The sequence below is a fragment of the Heteronotia binoei genome, chromosome 7 (genome assembly GCF_032191835.1).
Source record: "Heteronotia binoei isolate CCM8104 ecotype False Entrance Well chromosome 7, APGP_CSIRO_Hbin_v1, whole genome shotgun sequence".
NCBI classification, from domain to species: domain Eukaryota; kingdom Metazoa; phylum Chordata; class Lepidosauria; order Squamata; family Gekkonidae; genus Heteronotia; species Heteronotia binoei.
In genome coordinates this window covers 56,518,828-56,538,132 of record NC_083229.1, presented here as the reverse complement: position 1 = coordinate 56,538,132, position 19,305 = coordinate 56,518,828, and positions in this window count along the sequence as shown.

Here is a 19,305-nt window from a genome sequence, read left to right as displayed (position 1 = left end):
GCTTTTAAAAGCATTTTCAGAGGATCAGGGAGGGTCCCTCAGAAGCTGCAGACAGGGACAAGGAGTTTCTCAATAAAAAAGTGGGTGCTCTGTTAAAGCAACATGGAGTTTGCCATTTTGTCACCAACAATGAGGTGAAGGAGGCCATAGTGGAGAGGTTTAATAGAACTTTAAAGACCAGGATTTGGAGATATTTTACACACAATAACACTTTTAAGTATACGGATGTGTTACAAGACCTAGTCAAAAGTTATAACCATAGTCACCATAGAACTATTCAGACGAGGCCTGTAGATGTCAAACCCTCTAATGCGCTTACAGTGTGGAGGCGTGTGTATGGTGAGGTCCTGGGGTCTCCCAAAAAAGAAACACAAGTTCTGTTTAGAAAATGGGACCATGTGAGGGTCTCTAGAACAAAGGGGACATTTGAGAATTTCACAGAAGAAATTTTTATTATAGAAGAGGTGGAGGAAGGGGCGAGAGGCCCTTTTACCACCCGGTAGGTTTTGACGGTGAACCAATCCTAGGAGGGTTTTACATGGAGGAGTTGCAGAAAGTGACTCGTTGCAAAGACAGAACATACAAGATAGAGAAAATTATAAAAACCCGAACAAATAAGAAACAGAAGCAGATCTTAGTGAAGTGGAAGGGGTGGCCACCCAAATTTAACAGCTGGGTCTTGGCTGAAGACATTGTTGAACAGGATGGAAGATGACGGTTTTTACATCACGCTCCCCAGCAACGCTTCTAAGAACCTATTTCCTGAAAACACCAGTTCGGCTTTCACGGTGCGCTTGTTTAAGCCTCTGGATTTGAGGAGGAAGTGGGAAGTGGGATTGGTGGAAATTCAGTACCCCCGCACCTGGTACATGATCAGTAAGCCACAGATGTTCCAAATCTGTACCGAGACTACTAGAAACGAATTCCAGGTGAAGCAGGGCTATTACGAAGACATTCGCCATATATTAGATGCCATGCAGATGGCTGTACGGAAACACGCCGACACACTGCCCGATGTGCGTTTTCTTTATGACCAAACAACAGGGAAAACTAGATTTGTCAGTTCGAGCGTTACACACTTTATCGTGGGTGATGAATTAGCACTGCTGCTGGGGACTCCCCCTAACACGCCGTTCAAAAACATTCAACATGAAACGGCTGAAATAGACATCATGACAGTGGTTCTAAATGTTGAACCTATGCAGGAAGTGTTGGAGAGTTGGGCTCCTTTCTATGAATGGGCCTTTTTCATAGAGTATTAAGGTGTGTCAAAATGTTATTCAAAAAACCCCTAAAATCTGTTGATAAAACCACATTTCTCGTGCCAGCATTACAATGTTGTAAAACTAAGCATCTTTAAGTGTTAAAATTTCTTATACACAAATCTTTACTGTAACATTCAAATGTTAGTAATTCCCTAAAAAACCTATACAGCTCTCATTAGTTTCATATAAAATGCAAAAGCTGCGACATTACAGAGTTGTGCAGTATTGATTTTGAATCCCATATGCTGCGAAAAGTGACTCTCTCTCTCTCTCTCTCTCTCACACACACACACACACACACACACACAGAGAGTGAGATCTGTTTGGCAAACAAGGCATTTCTAAAAAACCAACCATTAAAATAACATAGAGCTGATTAATTAATATTCTTACCAGGCTCCTTAAACACAGGGGCTGCCTGGGGGTGCGGTTGTGCTGCTTGATCTTCCTCACCCGAAATAACCTCTGTCAAAAAACCAGATCAAATTAATTCAGAAAACTTTACGTTTACATTTTTACAGCTTCTTTGTGTCATAAAAAAGAACCTGTAAAATTTTTATTTACCTATGTCATTAATAGTGTATTGATTCAATTCAATCATGCTGCTAATAGCTACTGATTCTAACTCCTGTGATTCCATACACAAATCATCATTGAGGTAATCTGAAACCAGAATAAGGTACTTGTTAAATGTCTATCTGATGGTAGTTATATATCCACCCAAACCGCCCCCCCCCCACACACACCAAAAATTTCTTACCTTGATAATCATTGAGCTGGGATGCCATGATGTTGAAAGTTGTATGCTAACACTGGATCTTAAAAGTTTTGCTGCATTAAAGTTGGTCCTTCACACATCATTAATATAGTTATTTGGGGGTGGGAAGGGGAGTCAGAAAATATGTGGCAACTTGACTCTGAAAATATATTGAGTGAGAACCTAATTTCCTCAGTTCACTCTCTGTTTATCTTGACCGGTCTAAGCACTTGACCTTTTAGGACAGTTTGAGGGATCAAATACTTTTGTCTCACAATTAGCAATATATAAGATCGATCAGATTAGAAGGCTGAGATATATATATTTCTACAGTTCTCACCATAAAATCACTGCCCTTTTAGGACAGTTGACCTTTTAGGACAGTTTCCCAGACACGGTTCTGTGAGAAATCTTGTTTTGACAGCCAGAGCTAGATTCTCCAGCCTGGAGACTGGCAAGCTCCCTGTGTGTTTGCAGAGAACAGAGGCAGTTTTCATTCTTCCTACATGGAGAAGATGCAGTCTTTATCCCTAACAATGAAGACGGGGTGGGTTTTAAGCTATATAGCTGTGACCACACAATGATTGTTTTTCATTTCAAGGGGTGAAATATCAACATTAATACAAAATTAAAAAAATGATGCAATAATGCCATTTATAATATGCAGATAGTCACAATAATTTGCAATGTTATAAGCAAATATTACTAAGGTAGTGTTGTGAATGTCTAACTGCTTAATAAGTACTATACATTGTGTAAAAAATAAAATTTCTTTATTGGGTGATTCATATTGTGGCAGGCACTCTCAGGCCACTGAACTGTTTTGTTTTTTTTAATGTCCATTGCTTTTAAGTGTGAGGGAAACTAATTACTTTAAAACATATAACAAACAGACACAGCCAATACAAACTGGGGCTGCCAACAGCACTTATAAAAACTTTCCCTCCTCTATTTTCTCCTCATAATGACCCTGTAAGGTTAGGCTGAAAGAGAGAGTGATTAGCCCCAGGTTACGCCCTGAGTCCGTTTGCGAAGAGGGTGGGATATAAAGCCAAAGTAAGTTAATAAATAAAAAAAAATTACCGCCTAGCAGGGTTTCTTAGCAGAGTGGGGGTTTCAAATTTGGGTTTCCCAGATTCCAGTCTAACACTTTAACCGCTATGACACACTGACTCTAGAAATTCTGCCAGTGGATTTCTCTGAGCTGGATATATTTGGAGATCTTTAATAAGAATTATAAGGCTTTCTGTTTAGCGCAATGTACAGAAATCTTTTTGTAATTTGCCAAGATTCTTTTGGGTGTATTGTTGAGCCTGATCCGAGCTTTGGCTTCTGTTTATACCTGTTTGGGTGGGGGACTCAGAAAATATGTGGCAACTTGACTCTGAAAATATATCGCGTGAGAACCTAATTTCCTCAGTTCTCTCTCTGTTTATCTTGACCGGTCTAAGCACTTGACCTTTTAGGACAGTTTGAGGGGTCAAATACTTTTGTCTCACAATTAGCAATATATAAGATTGATCAGATTAGAAGGCTGAGAGATATACATTTCTACTGTTCTCACCATAAAAATCACTGGCCTTGAGCAGTTGACCTTTTAGGACAGTTTGTGTGGTTAAATACTTTTGTCTCACAATTAGCAATATATAAGATCAATCGACTTAGAAGGTGGGAAATGATACCTTGGAATTCACTTTCCCCGGACACGGTTCTATGAGAACTGATTTGCAAGGTTGTGCATTTTGTTTTGATAGCCAGAGCTAGATTCTCCAGCCTAGAGACTGGTAACCTCCCTGTGCTTGCATAGGATGAGAGACAGTTTTCATGATCGTCTGAAAACAGGTTGCTGAAGCTGCTAGAAAGATAGGTTTTAATGTTAATAAGAAACTGTAGGTGTTTGCAATTAATAATTAACGGGGCAGTGTTATTAGAATGGGTTGCAGAACTAGTCATGAATGTCTTTGCAACAGTTTCCCCTGTAAAACACACTGAGAACATAAGAGCATAAGAGAAGCCATGTTGGATCAGGCCTATGGCCCATTCAATCCAACACTCTGTGTCACACAGTGCCCAATATAGGTGTGTGTACGTACACACACACACATATATAAAAACTGTGGCTAATAGCAGCTGTTGGACCTCTGCTTCATATTTTTTATCCAATCCCCTCTTAAAGCAGGCTATGCTTGTAGCTGCCACCACGTTCTGTGGCGGTTTATTTGGCCACTGTGTGACACAGAATGTTGGACTGGATGGGCCATTGGCCTGATCCAACTTGGCTTTTCTTATATTCTTATTAAGCAGATCAGACTTCCATGTACTCCATGCTAGTCATTTGTTCTTGGCGAAAATATTCAGGCTAGCCTGATCTCATCAGATCTCAGAAGCTAAGCATAGGCAGCCCTGGTTAGTTGGATGTGGAAGTCCAAGGTCACCATACACTATTAAGACTGGAAAGGGGGCCATGAAATCTCATGGTGTTGCCATAAATCAGCTATGACTTGATGGCATGTTCCACCACCATTCCTTAGGTTAGGCTTTTACCTATTTCTACTGCAATGGATGTAAACCTACTGCAGTAAAAGTAAGATTTATCTTCTTAAAATGTATTTGCCGCATGAGTGTTTACAGTGTGTGATCCCAATTTTTTCCTGTGTAATTCTGCTGAATATAAACCAAAATAAATTCATAAAATGCATAATATAGACAACTTTATTTTTTGACTAATTTGTCTAATGCAGAAGTAAAAGTACAGTACTAGTGTGCTTTCTGGATATAATGAGCTAGATCAGGGGTCCTCAACCCCCAGGCCATGGACCGGTACTGGGATGTGGCCTGCTCTTAACCGAGATGCCCAGTCTCACCAGCCTCCCTGCAACCCCGCGCAGCCTCGCCACACACACCCCTCGGCCACAGCGCCTCCTTCTACCTCCATTTCCACACTATTAAAACTGGAAAGGGGGCCATGAAGCACCTTCTGGGCTCCACAAAGAACAACAACCCCAGCCGATTACCTGATCGGCGTGAAATTGTGACAGCAGCGGCCAGTTCTAGTTTTAGGTATGAAGCCCACATATGGTTCTAGCTTGACCACTGATCTCCATCATCACCACAGTACTGCCTAGTATTATTTGACTTCTTTGAAGTACAAACTTCGTCGTTATCCTGTTTCAAAAGCTAACCCTTATGGAACCATACATTTTTTGTTTCACTTCTGACTCTTGACATGTCTGCTCAGGAGGGAAAATAGTGCATGGGACTAATAACAACTTCAGCCAAAGGCATTTTCTTGCTCACAAGGAAGAATATTTCGAAGACTAATGGCAGGTTTACAAGCTGGGCATGATGTTATTATAAATTAAACATGTTTTATTTGAAAATCAATAAATGTGGAATCCTGTGGTGCCGCTTTTAAGTTGCTTCCCATGACAGAATACTAAGAACAATTTTTCTGCTTTCTCTACCTACTAGTAAACTTCTCATGCAAACTTCATAATGAATGCTGAACTCTTTTGGGTACCACTAACTGGAAGTAGGCTGGATCATCCTCTGCAACTTCTTTGAGTTTTGCCCCTCAGATGACTTAAAACTATGACTGGATTACTTGAAGATGCATTTCTTTCAGCAGAATAAGAGCTGCTGAAATTACCCTGTCAGTCTATTCCAACAATGCTGGTAGCCATTATCCAAAAGTACTATAGTTCTTGTTCTATGACATCCCCTTAGTAAGTATATTTACTTGAAAAAGAATAAAAAGACTTATAAAGCCTGTTCCTTTTGCTTTTTCTTCTTGAACCTAAATGTAGAATAATGAACCATCACCACTTTTCTGCTTAGAGGACAGTTTGGGAGCTGGGGTTTCTATGCACTCATTTGCAGTTGCCAGTTTTGTACATCTGTTAGCTTGCGTTTGATCATTCTGTCTTAACACAGACTGACTTTCTATGCATGTTTAAATAATTAGCAGCTTCAGGACCAAAACTAATCTAGCAGCTTTCTGATTTCAGCGTAACATGCTTTAATGACTATCTGTCCTGCTACTCACCTTTAAGGAGGATATTGATCCAGCATAGTAATTGGGAACTGTGTACTATGTTTGAAATATTTGCCTTCCCCTTCTGCTGTTCAAGCATTGAAAATTGTCAAATTATACGTGACAGACTGATTATCATTTGTCCTTTTCATGATAGAGTAAAGTGTTTGGGGTTTTCTTGCCATGGGAAAAAGTATTCATGCATCAAGATATCATTCTAATCCTGTTTAGCTGACTCAGAAAACATTAGCATGTTTTAACAAGTGTCAATACATTGCTTCCATTTTATTTATCCTGTAATTGATATAACTATCTCCCATTATCAATACATTGTTATATAAACATCACTCTGAAAAATCCTGTAATTATAGAGGAGGTAAAACATCCTGGATTAATATAACTATTATGTTGCTTACACTGCAGGATTTTTTAAATAGCATGCAGTGTCAAATTATTCCTCTCTCAGATCCATAGGCAGAAATATTACAGCAATGGTCTCCCTTCCACATACCACACCATGGCCACCAAAATTGAAGTCAATCAAAAGTGATGTTTCTTCCTTGCAACAGAGAAGACAAAAATAAAAGGTACAAAGAAATAAGATCCAAAAACTTATATTATGTGACAGCAGTAAAAATTCCAGTATCTATCATTAGGAAACTGGAATAGCTGCATTTACAAATATGTGTACTTCTTTAAGACTTGGCCAAGTTTAGTCCCTTCACATTGACCTTTGGTCTGTGTTGTGCCATGGGCCTTGAAGCCAGAGTCTCACATACTGTCTAAATGTGCAAGAGGCCTCCCCTCATTCACCAGGGTGAAGTTCACCAAGGGTGTGTTAACTCAAGCCTGTCAGGATGTCAAATAAGCAATCCATCTGCAGATTACCTGTTCTGTCCAAAGTAACTACAGGTTAACCAGCCAGATTTTTAAAAAGCTTCTTGAACAGCAGTCTTTGTAAACCATATAAACTTCCAGGTCAGTTTATTTTCTACTGTTTAGCAAGTGGATAGAGACAATTTTATCTTGCATAATATTAGAACTTGGGGTCACCCTGTGAAAGTGATTTGGCAGAAAAAAATACTACTTTACAACAGTTAGTTGATTTATGGAACTCAATGCCAAGATGTGGAAATCAGTGCCTGAGAATGTGATGATGTGTGATGACCTCAAGCATATATGGCTTTAAAAGAGGGATTAGAAAGATTTATGGAAGACTGTCCATCAGTGACTCCTAGCCATTGTGACTAAAGGAAACATACACATTCAGAGGCAGTAAGCCCTAGAATACCAGTGCCAGGAAGCAACTTCTGGGAAGGCCTTGGACTCTAACAGTGCAATCCTAAGGACACTTTCCTGGGAGTAAACTCCATTGAATCAACTGTAGTAGAATTCAGAGTATACCTGCTTAGGATTGCTCTCTAAACCTGTTTTTATAATTTTTATTGATTTTAGCTATAAAAAGAGAAAGCATATGCATAGATACAAAAACAACAAGAGGGAGGGATGGATACAGAATGGGAAACCAGAAACAAAGAAAGCTGCAAATATATCCGTTACATTTCTACCTCAAAACAAAATACCCAATTCTTTCTACCTGCAAGTATTGGATTTTCCCCTTATATTCTATCAACTTCATTTTCCATTATACACTTTTTACTAATCTGTTGCTTAAGATACGAGTCTAAACTATTCTTCAGCACATACAGATATAAAAGGTCAGAGAGGTCACAGCACAAAACTAACTGGCTAAACTTATCCATATTAAAAGTACAAACTGACTTGTTATTTTAGCGATCTCATCATTTGGATTAGCATAAAAAACAAATATCATCTCTTTATCCTTCTAACTTATTTCAAATGGAGAGAAAAAAAGCAAATTTAAAATAACATAAAAAGCAGAGAGATAAAAAAGCGGCGAACAAGAAACATAATAGTTTATCTGTCTCAATATAAACAGTTTCTCCAGTTAAACATATTAAGAGCAGATCTACCAGATTACCAAATACTTGTGCTGTCTGCCTTCTTAATCATTGATCCAAGTATTTATTTTTTTAAAGCTTTTGAATACTATAACTCCTATATCCATATTGCTCTGGGAGGCACAGACCTAACAAACCATAACAGCCACAACTCTCACACTTATTTATTTTTACCTGAAACAAACAAACAAACAAAGCATCTATTATCTCTGTAGCTCGCTCTTTAATACATAGCTCTATTTAACTGTATTTATACACACACACACACACACACACACATATATATATATATATAAAATAACAAATGTCCCAAGGATTTCACTTGGCCTTTTGAAATCACATATCAGTTCTTGTTAAGAGTTCCATATTAGCCAATTACCTACAGAAAGAAAAACAATAACTTCTTCTTGAAAGTTTTCCACGTCTTGATTTTTTTACTGAACTGTGCTTCCTCTTTCCTTAGTGTCTTCGATCCTCTCAGTAAAAATAATAAGGCTCCCATGCCATCAGTTCCTCTCAGAAAAGCTTTAGTCAGTCTTGATTTCCGGTCCTTCTTATTAACTGCGCAATCTGACTCCATTTTAATTTTCTTCAGCTCCTTCCCAATGGATCTTTCTCTATTTTTCTCAAATCCACAGACTTCACCAAGATCACTCTGCTCATGTAGATTTAAGGTTTCGCTGCCTTTCAAAATAAAAGCTCTGTTATGTCTCTTCAATAAAGCCTCCACATCAGTCTTCAAGTTTGTTTTATTATCTCCAAGTCAGTCAACACACACAACATAAAACCACGTCCTACAGCTGCAAGATTCACTCCCTACTTCCTATCTTAACTTATATATAACCCTCTTAAAGGGACATACACCACATCTCCCCCTTTGTCAATTCATAACATAGTCCTTTATCCAAACAGGTGGTCGTCTTGTTCTTCTCATCCTCTCCGTTGCTGCAGCTGGCGGTGCCTCTTGAGATGGTCATGGTTGTGGTACTAGTGTCTCTTGAGGTGTATCTAAGAGTTCCAGCTGATCCCTTGAATTAGTCCCCTCACAAACAGGACCAGCCTCATTTTGAATCCCTGGTAACAAAGGAGAGTTGTCTAATTCAAAACTCCTTCCACTAGAATGTACAGATACAAAATGAGACGCAGTCCATACTCGCCCATCTGCTAATTTATAGGTATATGGTCCTCTCCTCTCAATAACTTCGAGGGGTGGGATGAATCGACATTCCCCCTTTTGTAAAATTCCCAGTCTCCTTACTCTAACAAAAGAGCCACACTCAAACTTAACATCCTTAACACCTCTACGTCTATCTGTATATGCCCTATATTTTACTTGCTTCTGATTCACTCTTTTCCTCCGTTCTGAATCTGACACAGCATCAGTCCTTGCCTTTAAAATCCCAGTAACATTTAACTTAGTATGCATCTCCCTCCCATGCAACAATTTATTTATTTTTTTTATGATTTATATCCTGCCCTTCCCACCAAGTGGCTCAGGGCGGCTGGGGATCTTTGTGTTGTGGCATGCCTTGTTGCGCTATATACTTGTAAAAAATCAGTTGTAAAGGTAACCCATGCCTTTCCTTCCAATTTAGCTGTTTGCAAGCTATCTTTCAAACTTCTATTAAATCGTTCACTCTCTCCATTAACTTGTGAGTAATACACTGATGACCTCCTGTGTATAATATTTCGCTCCGCAAGGAATGTTTCAAATTTACAGAAGTAAATTGGTTGCCATTATCAGAGATCAACTCCTTAGGGTCCCCTTCCCTACTGAAAACTACCGCCAAAAACGTAATCACAGCAGCTGACATGGCCTTTGATGTAAATGCTATCTCTGGCCACTTACTAAAATAGTCCATCAGTGTAATAGCATAGCGACATTCAATAGGGGCAGTATCAAAAGGTCCCACAATGTCAATAGCAACTTTTTCCCAAGCGGAATGTGGGAATGCGACCGGCTGTAATGGTGCGGGATGTGTAACCGCTGTCTTATCATGTAACTGGCAGGTGACAGAAGCCTTAATGGCTGCCTCCACTTGTGAATCCATCCCAGGCCACCAATACAAATCACGCAATCGTTGTTTTGTGCGTACAATTCCTTGATGTGTATCATGAGCAAGAGCTACAAATATAGGTTGCAATTCTTCTGGGACAAGCAACCGATGTGTACCTCGTAAAATACAGCCATTTTATAATGAGAGTTCATCACGTACTCTAAAATAAGGCAACAGTTCTAACTCCATTCCCTTTTCCTTACTAGGCCATTTATTCTGCTGAACTGGGCATGCCAAGCATGCAGATTGAAAGCTGGGCTCTGAATGATCAAATCTTTTACAGTCTCAAAACTAGCCTGATTACTTCCACGCAACAGTTCTCTCAATGGCTCAGTAACTGAAGAATAATTAGGGATAAACTTTGTATACCATGAAGTCAGCCCCAAAAAAGAACGCAACTTTTGTAGATCAGTTGGAGGTGGTGCCTGCATAATTGCTTCAACATGAGGTTTCAACCCCTCTGCTGAAACATTATGTCCCATAAAAGGAAGTTCCACCTGCCTAAGTTTACATTTCTCCATATTAAGTTCCAGCCCAGCTGAACTAATACGCCTTAATACTGACTAAATTTCTCTCATGTTCTTCTGGGGTCTTTCCAAATACAATAATATCATCTAAATAGCACTGCACCCCATTCTGCCCCTTAAGTATTAAAGACATCATCTTTTGAAAAGCAGCAGGGGCCGAAGCCAATCCATATGGAGCACGCTTAAACCTAAACAACCCATCATGTGTAATAAATGCTGTAAGATCTCTACTTTCTCTATGAAAAATAACTTGGTGGTATGCACTCTGCAAATCCAAGGTGGAAAACATCTTAGCTCCTGCCAATTCAGAGAACACTTCTTCTATATGTAGCAATGGATGACTATCAATCACCACAGCCTTATTAGGTTCTCTCAGATCTACACAAAGATGTATACTTCCGTCTTTCTTTCTTACCACCACTATGGGTGAGACCCATTCTGATGAGTCCACCTCCTCAATAATATCCTTCTTCATCAATTTCTTAAGCTGTTCTGACACAGCATCTCTCACAGCAAGTGGCAATCGGCGTAACTTCTGTTGCACAGGGATCACATTAGACCTCTTTTGCTTTATGGACAAATCCCTTTGTACACCCAGTCTCCTGTACCAAGGTATCCCCACTTACAGAAGTATTCCCACTCTGTATAGACTCAGCCTCCAGTTGTGGCGCCACAATACAGCCATCCACTACCATCAGCTTTAATGCAGCAAACAAGTCCCTGCCAAGAATAGGGGTACCATTAAGCACAACATAAAATTCTGCAGGTGCATAACTTGCACCACAATTCACTTCAGCAGATAGGCAACCACATAAAGGTATTTGGTTCTTTAAATAACAAACCAGTTGTAATTTTGGTTCCACTAATGGTACATTCCCAAAATATTGCAAATACAATGCCTCAGATAATATAGAGACTGCTGACCCAGTGTCTAACATCAAGTCAATTTCATGACTCTCCCCCAAGGGACTAACAGTTATCTTAACAGTACACATAATTCTTTTTGCCTCAGAGATACTTCTATTCCCATTCATGTTCAAAACATTTACATCAGGGAACACAGGCAGTGGCAAATCAAATGTAAGACTGTGATCAGGCAGGCAAAAAGGGACTATGAGGAGCATATTGCAAAAAACATAAAGACCAACAATAAAAATTTCTTCAAATATATTAGAAGCAGGAAACCAGCCAGGGAGGCAGTGGGGCCCATGGATGATCAAGGGGTCAAAGGATTACTGAAGGAGGATAGGGAAATGGCTGAGAAGCTAAATGAATTTTTTGCTTCCGTCTTCACTGTGGAAGATGAGAAGTGTTTGCCTGCTCTGGAACCACTTCTATTGGAAGGGGTGTTGAAAGACCTGAGCCAAATTGAGGTGACAAGAGAGGAGGTCCTACAACTGATGGATGAATTAAAAACCAATAAGTCACCAGGTCCGGATGGCATACATCTAAGAGTTCTGAAAGAACTCAAAGTTGAACTTATGGATCTTCTGACAAAAATATGTAATCTTTCATTGACATCTGCCTCCATTCCTGAGGACTGGAAGGTAGCAAATGTCACCCCCATCTTTAAAAAGGGTTCCAGAGGAGATCCGGGTAACTACAGGACAGTCAGTCTGCCTTCAATACTGGAAAAGTTGGTAGAAACCATTATCAAGGACAGAATGAGTAGGCACATTGATGAACACGAGTTATTGAGGAAGACTCAGCATGGGTTCTGTAAGGGAAGATCTTGCCTCACTAACCTGTTACATTTTTTTGAGGGGGTGAACAAACATGTGGACAAAGGAGACCCAATAGATGTTGTTTACCTTGACTTCCAGAAAGCTTTTGATAAAGTTCCTCATCAAAGGCTCCTTAGTAAGCTCAAGAGTCATGGAATAAAAGGACAGGTCCTCTTGTGGATCAAAAACTGGCTAATTAATAGGAAGCAGAGAGTGAGTATAAATGGGCAGTCTTCGCAATGGAGGACGGTAAGCAGTGGGGTGCCGCAGGGCTCAGTACTGGGTCCCATGCTCTTTAACTTGTTCATAAATGATTTGGAGTTGAGAGTAAGCAGTGAAGTAGCCAAGTTTGCAGGTGACACTAAATTGTTCAGGGTAGTAAGAACCAGAGAGGATTGTGAGGAACTCCAAAGGGATCTGTTGAGGCTGGGTGAGTGGGCGTCAACGTGGCAGATGAGGTTCAATGTGGCAAAGTGCAAAGTAATGCACATTGGGGCCAAGAATCCCAGCTACAAATACAAGTTGATGGGGTGTGAACTGGCAGAGAAAGACCAAGAGAGAGATCTTGGGGTTGTGGTAGATAACTCACTGAAAATGTCAAGACAGTGTGCGGTTGCAATAAAAAAGGCCAATGCCACGCTGGGTATTATTAGGAAGGGAACTGAAAACAAATCAGCCAGTATCATAATGCCCCTGTATAAATCGATGGTGCGGTTTCATTTGGAATACTGTGTGCAATTCTGGTCACCGCACCTCAAAAAGGATATTATAGCATTGGAAAAAGTGCAGAAAAGGGCAAGCGGCCGGGTGTTCACCTCTTTCTGCCACTATTTCCCTGGCTCCCTGCAAAGCCCCATGCTAACAGGAAACCCCTCCAGAGTCTCCCTAGAGATGCGGCGATTCTGGCACCTCTCCAACCGCTCAGTTCAGGGGGGTCGCTAGAGACAAGCTCTGCAGACCCCCCCCCCCGAGCTTAAGGCGACGAAGCCCAGAAGTTCAAGCCAGAAGCTGCTCTCTAAGCCTTTATAAGACCTTCAGAAGAACTGGTGGGCCACTGTGTGATACAGGATGCCTGACTAGATGCACCACAGGTCTGATCCAGCCAGGCTCCTCATTGCTGTGGCAATGGCCTAGGATTGTCAACCATGGGTTCAGAAATACTAGGAGATTTGAGTGTGGAGCTTGGAAAAGTGGGGTTTAATGAGGGGAAGGACTTTGCTGGGGTATAATGCCATGTAGTCCAACTTCCAAAGCAGCCATTTTCTCTAGGAGAAATGAAATAAATGTTTTAAATAAACAAATAATAAGTAATTTATGTAGTCTGGAGATAAGTTGTAATTCTAGAACTCCAGCTCCCACCTGGAGGTTGGCAACCAATGGACACTATATTAGACAACTGGTAGGCGACTTCAAAGGGAAAATGTCTCTGGTTGTCAAAAGCTGGGGAGGGGTCAACAACTGAGCTGTTGTTGCTAGCTTGGAGCCTCCCTGTGGCATTGGACTGCCAGAAACAGAGTAAAATGTACCACTGATCCAATCTAGCAAAGCTACTCTTATGTTCCTACACACTGCCTGTTTTAAACATTACAAAAATTCCTTTCAGTATTTAAGATGACCTTATTCAAAAACGCCTTCTGAAATGCCTCACTAAATTAGTTGTAGCATATTTTTTCTGACACACTAATTGGTTAATAATCTCTTCATGTCTATAACCCACAGCTGTCTGCACACTAAACTTCAGCAACTGTGGCTAATTATGTTTCCTTTAATGAATGCTGAGTCACAGTCAAAACCACTCCAATGCAAATTGGCCTGAGCAACAGCAACTGGTTTTATAGGATGAAAATAACCAACCAGGATATTATCAATGCAGGGGGCTGATTAGGCTAGTCTTTCAAAGCCATGTTTCATGGTAATTCCTTGGTGAAAGACATTAGATTTTCATTTGATACAAAAAAAAGTCTCTCTGCAGATCTTGTACAATGTATTAAAGTTGAATGGGGAAATAAATTGTTCTGTAGTGCTGAAGCACAGCAGTTGTTTGTGGAAAAGGAAAGCTACTGGATCTTCAAGTTCTAATTAGAACTTTTAAGCACACGCTTGTAACTGGACATGTGAGAATGCTCCAGAACAGAGTGAGTTTTCAATTCTAAACAGTAGAAACAGACTCTTGCGTTTGGCATCATCATATTAATGGAGTGATACTGTGAAACGATAAAATATTTTTTCAGGTGATTAATGATAATTTTTGCTCAGAAGGAATGCTGTGGCATAATTGATGGAAAAATACTTTTGCTTCATCTGCTCTATGGAAAAGATCAAACGAATTAAGAGCCCTCTCAGGCCTAACTTATAAAGGATTCTTGACAAAATAACTGCATCGTTTATGAATTACTTCCTATTAAAATGAGGCAATGAGTCACATGGTACTTGGATTCTTACATTTTTAAACGTATTTATCTTTGTGTGCAATTGATGTAAGTTACAAAAGCCAATGACAGAATGGCATGTATTTTTTTTGGTGGGGGGATGGTATTTTTGTATGATTGCACCTGGAAGTAATGGTGACCTCTGGTGACTGATCCCTACTGGGGGCCTGGAGGATATTCAGAGAGGGGGCTGAATAAAGCCTGCCCCTGTCCTCCCAATGGCTGGTATTCCAAGGAGGTGTCTCATCCAAGTATTAACTAGAGTTGATGCTGCTTAGCTTCCAAGATCAGACAAGATCAGGTTTGCCTGGGTTATCCAGGTCAGGGCAACAGAATGCACACAAAGCAACAGGACTAAAGTAAACAAGTAGTGTGTTAAACACTTGGTCTGAAAGTAACAGAGGTGTACAATATTTATTTAGGCTATTTCTTTCTTTCTTTTTCTTTTTTGAGATAGAAAGAAAATATAGAAAAGAAAAAGAAATTCACTTGTTCTGTTTCTAGCTTGAGTAGCAACTTATATATCCATTGTAATAAATGTTTTTTCTGTTTTATAATTAGCTATTTCAGAGTCGTAAACTACCGGTGCTTGCACAGAGGACTATCTTTACTTTTATTTGAACTCAGTCTCATCTCTTGGGGTTCCACCTTCAATATTAATAATGTTCTTTAATTTTTTTTCCTTTCATTTTACTTATGACTCTCCATCCTCTGCTGGTGTAAAGCTCATGACCAGTAACAACATATTTATAATAACAATCATGTTAATTATTAAAAACAGTTCTTAACACACTAATCATAACAAACAGATGGCACATAACAATACAGATAACATAATCAGGGGGAATTTGATTGCATCAAATCTGGGGAAAGGCAGGAGAGAAGGGAGCAGAAGGACCAAATTGGATGGAACTATCATTCTCATCTGTCAGAAAGCTTCAGCCATAGGTCTGGTGGAACAGCTCTGTTTTGCAGGCCCTGCAGAACTGATATTGCAGGGCCTGGATCTCAGCTGGAAATGTTCCACCAAGTCGGGGCTAGGACCAAGAAAACACTGGCTCTACTTAAAGTTAGTTGAATACTTCTTGGTCCAGGGATCACCTGTAGATCTTTCTCAAGTGAATATAATGCTCTTGGTGGAGTGTATCAAGAGGGCCACTCCTGAACATATGTTGGTTCCAAACCATGTAGGGCTTTAAAGCTTAAAAACACCTTGAACCTGATCCAGTATTCAAGCAGTGCAGCTGGTGGAGCACCGGTTGGATGTGGGCTCTAGCTGGAGTTTCAGTAAGAAGTTGCATCGCTGCATTGTGGACCAGTTGAAGTTTCTGGATAGCCCTGCATAGTGCAAGTTACAGTAGTCTAATCCAGAGGTGACCATTGCATGGATCACTATGGCCAAGTTGGGGTGAGATAGGAAACAAGAGAGTTGCATAGCTTGGTGCAGATGTAAAAATGCCGATCTGGCAAGATTTGTAATCTGGACCTCCATTATAAGAGAGAGATCTAGGATCTAGGATCTAGGGGAGGGACGATGGCTCAGTGGTAGAGCATCTGCTTGGGAAGCAGAAGGTCCCAGGTTCAATCCCTGGCATCTCCAGAAAAGGGTCCAGGCAAATAGGTGTGAAAAGCCTCAGCTTGAGACCCTGGAGAGCCGCTGCCAGTCTGAGAAGACAATACTGACATTGATGGACCAAGGGTCTGATTCAGTATAAAGCAGCTTCATATGTTCATCACACCCAAACTCTTGACCATTGGCATGTTAGAAGCTCATTGTCAAGAGTTGGGAGTTATCACTAGGGGTGTGCATTCGGTTCGGCTGAACCGAATCAGCCGCTGAATCACCACTGATTCGGCTGTATACGGAATTGCATATAGCTGATTCCAATTGGGGCCCATTATGCGGGAGCCGAGTATGGCTCCCTGTATACTTCCTTATATATATTTGGAAGTATACGGAGGTCAATGCAAAAGGCGCTTCTGCAGCCTCAGGGGAGCTGCTTGCCTCCTTTCTCGCCTTTGGTAGCCTTTTCCCGCCTCTCCCAAAGCCTCCCTGGGATCAGAAAGGGGGGGAGGGGGAAGAGGAGCCCCAGCAGCCAATCCAAAGCATGCATTTGCAAAATGCATTGCAAATGCATGCTTTGCAGGGCTGTTGTGTAGCTGATCTCCCAGCCATCAGCAACATTGTTGTTAGGGTTTGTAGAGTCTTTCGGGATCAAGTGCCGTGTTCTACTGGAGAAAGTTTTCCTTCCAGACGTTTCGTTCTCAGCTGCGGAGAACATCCTCAGTGGCGTTGCAGTCGGAGCAGGTGCTCAGACCTTCTTGGCTGCTATGCATTGCACTCAATGCACAGCAGCCAAGAAGGTTTGAGCGCCTGCTCCGACTGCAACGCCACTGAGGATGTTCTCCGCAGCTGAGAACGAAACGTCTGGAAGGAAAACTTTCTCCAGTAGAACACGTCACTTGATCCCGAAAGACTCTACAAACCCTAATGATGTTACCAGCCGTGAAAACCTGAAATCTTTGATAACATTGTTGTTGTTTTGATCTTTTGCTTACTTGGGTATCCAAGTAAGCACTGTTGTCTGGCCAATCAAAGAGCAGCGCTATTTTTTGAACTGCTCTCTGTAGGGCCAGAGAACCTTTTTAAGGAGTCTGCCTGGCTGGACTCCTCCATTGCTGCTGTGTTGGTGTGTGAGAGAGACTGTGCTGTGCTGGCCCTTGGCCTCAGCTGCTGCTGCTCTCTCTCAGCCTTACCAGACTTGCCTGGAGTAGAGAAGACGTCTAAAGGTAAGACAGTCTTGGGGTTCTTGTTTTTATTTTAGTTGGTAAAAGGACTTTTTAAGACTCAGAGTCCCTTTACTTATCCAGATTTGGGTGGTGGGTACTAGCTTATTTGGAGTTAGGGACAGGTTAGGGGGTTCTGCTGGGGGAGGGGGCCTGTGGTGGGGGTTTTTTTGCCAATTTGCCCATATCTTACTTTAGTGAGAGGACTTTTAAAAGTGCAGTGTCCTTTTACTTTTCCTGATTTGGGCGGCTTGAATTTCTTGGGGTTAGGGTGAAGGGGTTTTTTTTTGGGGGGGAGGGGTTGGGAAAGTTTCTGTATTGTTAAAAGTTAAGTTTTCTGCTGTTTTAAAAGGATTCTGTGTTTGATTTGTTGCTGCTGTGTTGTGCTGCTGTCCCTTTTCTCCTCTGGTTCTTGGGGGGGGGTGCTGTTTGGCCTAATTTTCATTGTTTAAAAGGCCACTTTTTAACAGTTGAGTTTCTTGGCCTTCTCCTGTTGTCCCTTTTTCTGGTTCTGTTTTTTTGGGGGGGAAAGCTGGCACCTAGGTGAGAGACCCAGAACCAGCAGGCTTGCTGTGCTTGGCCAGCTCTCCCCGTGTTGTTTGGGGCAGGGCTGGAGAGCTGGCATCTGTAGATTGTGTGTTCTGTGGCAGGGAAGCTGGCACCTGGGTGAGAGACCCAGAGCCAACAAGCTTGTTGTGCTTGGCCAGCTCTCCTTGTGTTGTTTGGGGCAGAGCTGGAGAGCTGGCATCTGGGTTTGCTGCAGCCAGGTCTGCAGAGCAGACCTTGAGCAGATTGTCTTTTGTGTGGCAGTGACATTGGCAACTGGGTTTATATTGGTTCCAGGCCTGCAGGGTTCATAGAGTGGACAGAGGGATATAGTGCATTTGGGTCCTATAGAGATTCTCTGCTGTGAAGTTAGGTTTGGCTTTGGGTGCAGGTCCCCTGCAAATTTCGGGGCTCTCCCTCAAACCCCCTCTCCTCCAAGTGGCTTCAGATATACCCTATTTGCCATTGATTTCAATGGCCCATAGGGTATAATGGGGCTGTATATTCGGAAATAGCCGTGCATCTACCAGATATGCGGCTATTCCGACTATGGAATTCAGAAATATACGGGATTCCATATTTGCCCCCTGTATACTTCCGAATCCGTGTAAATCCGTATTTTTTTTTTTTGCACATCCCTAGTTAGCACCCTAAGTCTAAGTCTTCCTGGCCTAGCCACAGGACCTCTCTATTTGATGGATTTAATGTCAGTTGGCTCTGTTTCAACCACCCAGCCATAGCCCCCAAACCCTCTGCCAGGTTTCCAGGGTCAGCTGGCCATCCATCAACAGATATCTCTGGGTGTTGTCACAGATGGCATATATAGAACCTAAGCTGCGCCAGCTACACTGGCTTCCAGTGGAGTACTGAGTCAAGTTCAAAGTTTTGGTGTTGACCTTTAAAGCCTTGAGCAGTCTGGGACCCAAATATCTACAGGACTGCCTCCTCTTGTATGTCCCTGGGAGAATGTTACACCCTATAAATAACAATCTGCAGGGATTGGGAAATTCAGAAATTGAAGTAGTAGTAGTAAAAGATCAGCTATAATTCTGGAAGAACTCCCCATCTGGATTTTGGTAATTCTATGTGGTATATGTATCATGCTTTTTTCTTTGGGGCTCATTACAACCTGATAAGAATAGCAAATGTTGTCGGCAGCCCACTAATTTGTCTGGTATGAAATGAGATCAACTGAAAC